The 8,792-nt window shown below is 50.6% G+C and overlaps 1 long non-coding RNA gene across 1 annotated transcript; it reads left to right on the top strand.

The window, feature by feature from the left end:
• Window positions 1-3,436: 3,436 nt before the first annotated feature.
• Window positions 3,437-7,602, top strand: LOC150043243 (uncharacterized). The gene is made up of 3 exons (XR_016533462.1): window positions 3,437-3,653; window positions 4,307-4,532; window positions 6,244-7,602. It is a non-coding gene; the product is annotated as an uncharacterized LOC150043243 (long non-coding RNA).
• The last annotated feature ends 1,190 nt before the right edge of the window (window positions 7,603-8,792 follow it).

The raw sequence follows: 8,792 nt of genomic DNA, 5'->3' as shown, positions 1-8,792 counted from the left end.
TGTAAACACCGTACTGATGAAAACTTTTCCCGCACAGGAATTAAAGCAGCATGTGCATACAATTGACACAAGGTGGGGCTATTGTCCATTCCCTGAGGTAACACAACCCATTCAAATCGCTTATCAGGGCTCTCTTGATTAATGGAGGGCAGGGTGCATGCAAACCTACAAGTATCCTTATTTAAAGGAATAGAAAAAAAAAAACAATTTTTTATATCCAGAACAATTATGGGCCATTCTTGAGGCAAAGTAGAAAGTAAAGGCAGTCCTCGCTGAATAGGCCCCATGATTTGCATTTGACTATTAATTGCTCGCAAATCATGTAATAGTCGCCATTTTCCAGATTTCTTGTTAATAACAAATATGGGAGTATTCCAAGGCGACACTGAGGGGTGGACATGTCTTAACTCCCCCCGCTCTCTCTTTATCTACAGAGACCACCAAAATTATTTCGGTTCCCCTTGCCTGGGAAACTTACCAGTGGGGTGCACCGATCCTCGAGTTCTGAAGTGTACGAGGGTCCCTGTACTTGTCGCGACCCCCTCGGCCGGCAAGGAAGGACACGACAAGGATACCTTCTTCTCGAGCAGCAGTTTATTCAACAAGCTAGTACAGCCATGCTGGGTCGACCCCAACTTCCTCAAACATAGGCCTTAAATAGGCCTATCAACCAATCACAATGATGTCCTTAACACTAACATCCAATCAACTACATGCACATCTCCAGCACACTGCGGACACACAGCGATGTGGCTACGTGCACACTTCAGATCACGCATGAAGGGCATGAACAGTCAAATCTCCTCCTGGAAACTTTTAAACAGCTCAGAGAAGCAACCACAGAGGCGATGTCAGTGCCATCTTGTCATGGCGATTGCAATGGCTCTCTACAGGGGTCTGGCTGGGGGTTTAGGGGTGAAAGACCCCAGGTCAGAACCATAGTGCTGTCATCTTAAAGTTTAACGCATGCTTTTGCTAACTAAGGAACGGTGGCAAGTTGGCCATCGATTAAGGGAGCCGGCAAGCAACTTGTCCACTCACACCTCAAAGCAGTGAGGTGCGGGGGAGAGGCTGACAGTCAGGGTTTACACAGTCTTTTTAAAGGCAAATATCACAGATTTACACCCATCAGGTGGTCGGATGAGATAAAATGGGGGTTGGGGAGCTTCCCAGGCTGGTGGAAACCAACTGGAAGTTCTCAGACGCCGGGTCCCATTCAACTGTCAGAGAGTAGTTGTATGGTTTGGGAAATTAATGCTATATAATGCTATACGTGCAGTGTAATTTTGACACCAAATAGGTTGGTTCCTGGGGCTTATGGACATCTGTGTGAACAATGGCTGACTAGGGCTCAGAAGTTCCTGTTTGTGCAGCCTCTGGGTCCTTGGGGATTTTCATTCTGCTTACTGATGAGGAATAATTTTGGGTCTGGGGGTAGTTATTTTTCATCTCTATACCCTGGGCAGCTTAATGGACAACAAGACGGCTGCTGCTTCAGAATGAGGGCGCTTTTTAATAGTTTGTAAGCACGCCTTACTAATACCTGTACCTCTCATAACTGGGCAGGAACTTGTGTAAAACCCGATCCTGCCCCTTCCCCATGGTGGTAGTTTTTACAAGCTTAGCCCATGTCCTGCTTGTTCTGTTATCTGTAACGTCCTGGTTGCTCTGCTGCTATCTGTAATCGACAACTAGCTGGCAGTAGCACCATCCAGGCCTTGAAAGGAGCTAATGCTATAACAAGACAAGGGACATTTTCCCCAGGACCCGGGCCCATTGGAATGTGTTACTCAGCGCGAAGACCCTGCTAGCCCATATTGTTAAGGAGCAGACTTCTGTGCCTGACCAAGCTGTTTCTGGCCTCTGTAAACCCCGCCATGTAACACTTTCCCTGGGAGGTTGCTTGGAAGACCCCTCCTCCTCCTTGAGGCCTGGGATTAGGGCAAAGGGCAACTGTCCATGGCCTGTTATCTGAATCCTACAGCTAACCAGCATCCTGGGCCTTGAAAAGAACAAACATGTGCTAACTCAGATAAGGGTCGCTTCCCCAGACAAAGGACAAATTTCCCACCGGGCCCTGTCTGAGCAATTATTGGTCAAAATGTATAACTTGTTTCCCAAGGATTGGCTGCCTGCGTGCAGACCTTGCTGTAAACTTTGGCTGTAAAAGCGCGGGCTCTGTTGTAAGGGACTGTAGGACTGTATAAAAAGTCACTCCCGAGACAGATCGGGGTCTCAGCCACTGACCCCAACCTCACGGATCTCGAGGTCACGGGTGTACCTGAGAAGCCCGAGCATATGCCCCAATAAAATCCTCTTGCCTATTGCATCCAGTGGTCCCTGTGTGCGTCCTTGGGTGCGGGTCTCCTCGGGTCTTTCAGGGGGCTGGTAGGGATTTTAAGGGGAGCTGGCTGGGGGTTTATGGGGCTGCCTGGGGGCTTATGGGGGCTAGCTGGCTTAGGATTTAGGGGGTGGCTGGGGGTTTAGGGGGCTAGCTGGGGGATTGGGGAGCTTGCTGGGGGTTTGGGGAGCTGGCTAGGGTTGGGGGGAGCTGGCTGGTGACTTGGGGGGCTGGCTGGGGGTTTGGGACTAGGCTGGGGTTTGGGGAGCTGGCTGGGGTTGGGGGAGCTAGCTGGGGTTTGGGGAGCTGGCTGGGGGTTTGGGACGAGGCTGGGGTCTGGGGAGCTGGCTGGGGTTGGGGGGAGCTGGCTGGTGACTTGGGGGGCTGGCTGGGGTCGGGGTCCTGGCTGGGGCTGGTGGCCTGGCTGGGGTTTGGGGAGCTAGCTGGGGTTTGGGGGAGCTGGCTGGGGGGTTGGGGCGAGGCTGGGGTTTGGGGAGCTGGCTGGGATTGGGGGAGTTAGCTGGGGTTTGGGGAGCTGGCTGGGGTTCGGGGAGCTGGCTGGGGGTTTGGGGCGAGGCTGGGGTTTGGGGCGAGGCTGGAGTTTGGAGAGCTGGCTGGGGTTTGGGGAGCTGGCTGGGGTTGGGGGGGAGCTGGCTGGTGACTTGGGGGGCTGGCTGGGGTCGGAGTCCTGGCTGGGGTTTGGGGAGCTGGCTGGGGTTTGGGGAGCTGGCTGGGGCTGGGTTCCTGACTGGGGTTTGGGGAGCTGGCTGGGGGTTTGGGGCGAGGCTGGGGTTTGGGGAGCTGGCTGGGGTTGGGGGGAGCTGGCTGGTGACTTGGGGGGCTGGCTGGGGTCGGAGTCCTGGCTGGGGTTTGGGGAGCTGGCTGGGGTTGGGGTCCTGGCTGGGGTTTGGGGAGCTGGCTGGGGTTGGGGGCCTGGTTGGGGTTGGGGCCCTGGCTGGGGTTTGGGGAGCTGCCTGGGGTTTGGGGAGCTGCCTGGGGTTTGGGGGCCTGGCTGAGGGTTTGGGGCGAGGCTGGGGACAGTTGGGGTGCGGGCTCAAGGCCTCGCCGTTGGCGGGGACGGTTGGGGACCGTTGACAACCGTTGGGGTCGCAGGTCAAGAACCCGAACCGCCGGGCCAAGCCAGGTCTTTCCTCAGGACGCCCCAAGACCCAGAGACGAGAGTGGGGGAACCCCCAGCTCGGGAGGCGACGAGGCCCTGGAACCCCTCCGTCCTGTCCTGGCCTCCACCCTCACCCGGACTCCATCCGGAACCCCAGAAGTGGAAAGAGAAAGAGCCCAGCCTGGAGCCCAGGTCACCCCCAAACCCGGGGGTCCCCGCACCCCCAAACAAGGAGGGCTCCGGGAGCCCCCCAGTTACACACTTGGGGGCCCCAGATTTCGGGGCCACTGCATTCGTGGGGTGCTGCCATCACCCCCAGATCTGTCTCACTGGGGTGAATTTGTGGGGCCTGGGGCAGGGAGGGGGTACTCCGGATTTGGGGGTGAACTGTGCTTTGGGTGTCTTTGGTAAAGCACCCCATTGCTTTGTTGCTCAAATCTTGGCTTGGATTCAATCTCCCATCCCACCCCCAAAATCAGAATATATATGTATATATATTTATATATATAATTTTGTTGTTGTTATCATTATTAGTAGTAGTAGTAGTAATAGTATTTTGGCCAGTCCTGGGCTTGAACTCAGGGCCTGAGCACTGTCCTTGGACTTTCTCAAGGCTAGAGCTCTACCACTTGAGCCACCCCTAAACACCCCACTTTTCTTTAGTCCTTTTTCTGGTGGTTCATTGGAGATCAGAGTCTCATGGACTTTCCTGTCCCAGAGCTGGGCCTTGAACCTCCATCCTCCAGATCTGGGCCTCCCGAGTAGCTGAGATGACGAGCAGGAGCTACCTGTACCCACACACCCTTCCCCCCATTGCTTTTAACCCCTTCCCTCTCCCCCCACAGGTGTCTGCTTGCCTGGCCTCTCCCCCCAGCACCTGCACACCAGGGCCTACAGAGACCACCCTGGGGACTGTGCCAGAGGGCGTGGGCCTAACGTGGATGGATGAGAACCGAGAGAAATGGGGGTCCATCCCCCATTTCCTTCCATCCCCTCCCACAGTCCTCTCCCATGGCAGACAAAACTCGAGGCCTTTCCAGGCCTGAAAGGTCATGCTGGAGGAAGAAGCAGGTGAGACTTGAGTAGGACTTTCCAGGTTTCACTTTGAATGTAAAGCTTCACTGAGGCTGGGGGGGGGGCGTTGATTTTATTTTATTTTATTTTTTCTGTCGTGGGGATTGAACTCTGGGCCTGAATCTTGTCCCTGAGCTCTTCACCTCCTTATCTATCCATCCATCCATTCATCCATCTATCCATCTATCCATCTATCTATCCATCTATCCATCCATTCATCCATCTATCTATCCATCCATTCCTCCATCTATCCATCCATTCATCCATCTATCCATCCATCTATCCATCCATTCATCCATCCATCTATCTATCCATCCATTCATCCATCTATCTATCCATCCATTCATCCATCTATCCATCCATCCATTCCTCCATCTATCCATCCATCCATTCCTCCATCTATCCATCCATCTATCCATCCATTCATCCATCTATCCATTCATCCATCCATCCCTCCATCTATCCATCCATTCATCCATCTATCCATCCATTCATTCATCCATCCATCCATCTATCCATCTATCCATCCATTCCTCCATCTATCCATCCATCCATCCATCTATCCATCTATCCATCCATTCATCCATCTATCCATCCATCTATCCATCCATTCATCCATCTATCCATCCATCTATCCATCCATTCATCCATCTATCCATCCATCCATCCATCCATTCATCCATCTATCCATCCATTCATCCATCCATCCATTCCTCCATCTATCCACCCATTCATCCATCTATCCATCCATCCATCCATTCATCCATCTATCCATCCATCTATCCATCTATCCATCTATTCATCCATCTGTCCATCCATTCATCTATCCATCCATTCATCCATCTATCCATCCATTCATCCATCTATCCATCCATTCATCCATCTATCCATCCATTCATCCATCCATCCATCCATCCATTCCTCCATCTATCCATCCATTCATCCATCTATCCATCCATCCATCCATCCATTCATCCATCTATCGATCCATTCATCCATCCATCCATTCCTCCATCTATCCATCCATTCATCCATCTATCCATCCATTCATTCATCCATCCATCCATCCATCTATCCATCCATTCCTCCATCTATCCATCCATTCATTCATCCATCCATCCATCTATCCATCTATCCATCCATTCATCCATCTATCCATCCATTCATTCATCCATCCATCCATCCATCTATCCATCCATTCATCCATCTCTCCATCCATCCATTCATCCATCTATCCATCCATTCATCCATCCATCCATCCATCCATACATCCATTCATCCATCTATCCATCCATCTATCCATCCATCTATCCATCCATTCATCTATCCATCCATTCATCCATCTGTCCATCCATGCATTCATCTATCCATCCATTCATCCATCTATCCATCCATTCATCCATCTATCCATCCATTCATCCATCTATCTGTCCAACTGTCCATCTGTCCATCTGCCTGTCTTTTTGGTGCCTGACCCAGGTTTTGAACTCTGGGCCTTGGCTTTTCTAAGCTCATGTCTGGTGCTCTACCACTTGAGCCAGCCCTCCACTTCCCACTTTTTTGTGAGCTCGCTGGAAAGGTGCATCTCAGGACTTCCCCTTCCCCTCGGGGCTGGGCCTTGAACCTCGATCCCCCAGATCTCAGCCTCCCGAGCAGCTGAGATGACAGGTGGGAGCCAGTTTCCATTATTCCCCCTGCTTGCTTTTAGAGTGGTGCCTGGGCCTTCCACACCGGTGGGACAGTGACAGCCTGCTGGGCAACGGAGTCAGCCAGCTTCCCAGAGGAAAAGGAAGAGGAGAAGAGGAAGAGGGAGTTGAGAGATGTACCTGCAGCTTGCAGGTGGTGAAACTGAGGGCAGAACTGGGTGGTTTCCTGTCCCCCGGGGCGGGAGCCAGCAGATCCACACTGGACTCCATCACGTTTACTTGATGGAAACAGTATTTTCCTTACCTCTTCCCTGTGGAAATGCAAAATGTGAAAAAAAAAAAAAATAAGAATACACAGGAAAACAAGGAAGTTAATTTTCCTTTCCTCCTCTCTCCCCCAGTCTTGGAACAGGGTTGCTTTATTTATATTTTAAGTATTCTTTTCATTCTCTTTTGTGTTTTCCTCCAGAGTGAAAAGAGAGAGGAGGGGTGGGTGGGTGGGCCTATGGTAATTCGATCTCATTCCTATGCAGCTCATTTACATATTTGTGAATGACCTCACTGGCTAACTGCCCCACCCACTCCTCTTTTTATCCCACCCCCACCCACACACATACACTAAGGACCAAATCCCCCCCAAAAGACCTTCCAGAGCCTCTGTGTCTGTGTCAAGGGCCTGGGGTCTGGGGCCTGTAGCCCTAGGGCGAGCGCTTGGTGTCTCAGCATATATTGTTGAAGAGTAAAATGACTTTTAAACCTGATTTTTATTTATTTTTTGGTGCTGGTTCTGGGGCAGGCCTTGTTCCTGAGCTTATCCTATGCATTTGTGCACGTATTATTCTTCTTATTGTTTTACTCTACCACTTGAGCCACACCTCAACTTCCAGGTTTTTGGTGGTTGAAGGGAGAGGAGTCTGCTGGGCTTTGAACCTGGAGACCCCAGACCCCCAGCCTCCACCAGGGGCCCAGGTGTCACCCGAACACCAGGAGTTCTCAAACTGGAAAGGCCAGATTTTCTTTCCGTCCATGGAAAGCGGTGATTTTCCTTGCAAAGCAAGAAACTTGGTTGTCCTGATTCATTTTCTTCTTGGCTTGACTAGATGTGACAATATTCAAAGAAAGTCAGCCATGACTTCTTTTTCAAAAAATAAATAATCACTTTATTCTAGAAGTTACCATAGGACTAGGAAAAGTCAAGGCATAGCTGATGCCGAAGTATTTTCCTTCAATAAAGTTTTTCACATTATACATTTCCTGGGGAATCCTGGGAATTCTGCTTACTCCGTGGGTGGGGGCATTTTGTGCGCACACTTGTAGACCTTGTGTCACAAGCAGCTCCCTCCCCCCACCAGACTCTCGACTGAGTTTAGGATTGAGTGGAGATCAACGTTGCCTCTCTGGTTATGCACTCTTCCAACTTCTGCGGCGTGCTTTGATGATTCATTTCTTTTTAAATATCTATGAAAGTGTGATTGCTAGTTACAGAATCGGAACACACTGTCTTCCCCCCCCTCCACCCCTGCAATTGCTCAGCTTGACCTTTATGTTATTACAGGTATGGGGGGGTGGGTGAAACCAAAACTCATTTTTAAAATTGATTGTAAAATTTGTTTTTGGTGCCAATCATGGGGCTTGAACTCAAGGCCTGGGCACTGTCTCCATGCTTGGTTTACTCAACGCTTGGCGCTCTACCACATGAGCCACTGGCTCCATCTGCTTTTTTTTTTTTTCTTGCCTTGCCTTTTGAGCCAGTGGAATGCAAGACATTCAGGGCAGCTATTTAGGAATAGATATTTTCTTTTAAAAGAAAAAAAGGGGGGGGATAGCTGCTGACAGTATTTTAAAAACTAAACCCCATTTAGTAGTTTACGATGTAGTTCAAAACCCTGTAAGTTAGAAAAGAGCCGGCCGGCCGTCATTTTGCTGTTCTTGTCCGATTGCATAGTCCAGCAATGCTCAAAAGACCCTAGAGGAAAAGCATCTAGAACCTTCCACCCCCCCAACAGAAAAGGATCTGTCTTCTCAGGCACTCCCTTGTAAACTTCACTTCTTTTGCTCGCAGAGAATTGACAGTTGCTTGGCTCCCCCCTCCCACATACCCACAGACACACATGCACACCCCAATTCTAGATCCTTCCAGGCCTGCAGTATGACCTTGTTAGGAGCTGGAAATGCTTGTCTTTTACAGATTGAGTTAGAAAAAGTCGGCAGCCCCGGCGCAGGTGACAGGTGGGGTTAACTGTTGCTGCAGTAAGGTCTCTCGAGATTGAGACAGCACCTCATCCCTGCACCACCCCCCAAAAGCAGACCAGCCAGGGCCTAGTTGTCCAGCAACTGGCAAACACATAGGAGGGGTCACCGTCCTGTTGGCGTTACTACCTGTACAGGAAAGCAGGCCGTGCCCCTCCCCGTGTCTCTCATGGTGGGATCAAATGTTATTTTTTAGCCTCTCTCTCTTTGGTTCTTCCTTCCTGGAGAACTAAATCATATTAGATAAAATTTTTTTTCTTTCCAAGTTGTCCAAACTCTTCCTCACTGAACGAGGCTGGGTCTGGTCTTCATGGTGATGTCACTTTTTTTCCCCCACCCTTTGTCTCTCCACCTTAAGAGG

This window comes from Megascapheus bottae, chromosome 32 (assembly GCF_031878675.1).
Source record: "Megascapheus bottae isolate mThoBot1 chromosome 32, mThoBot2.hap1, whole genome shotgun sequence".
Lineage (NCBI taxonomy): Eukaryota > Metazoa > Chordata > Mammalia > Rodentia > Geomyidae > Megascapheus > Megascapheus bottae.
Note: the sequence above shows the minus strand (reverse complement) of the source record. Positions and strands in the feature narration are given on the sequence as shown.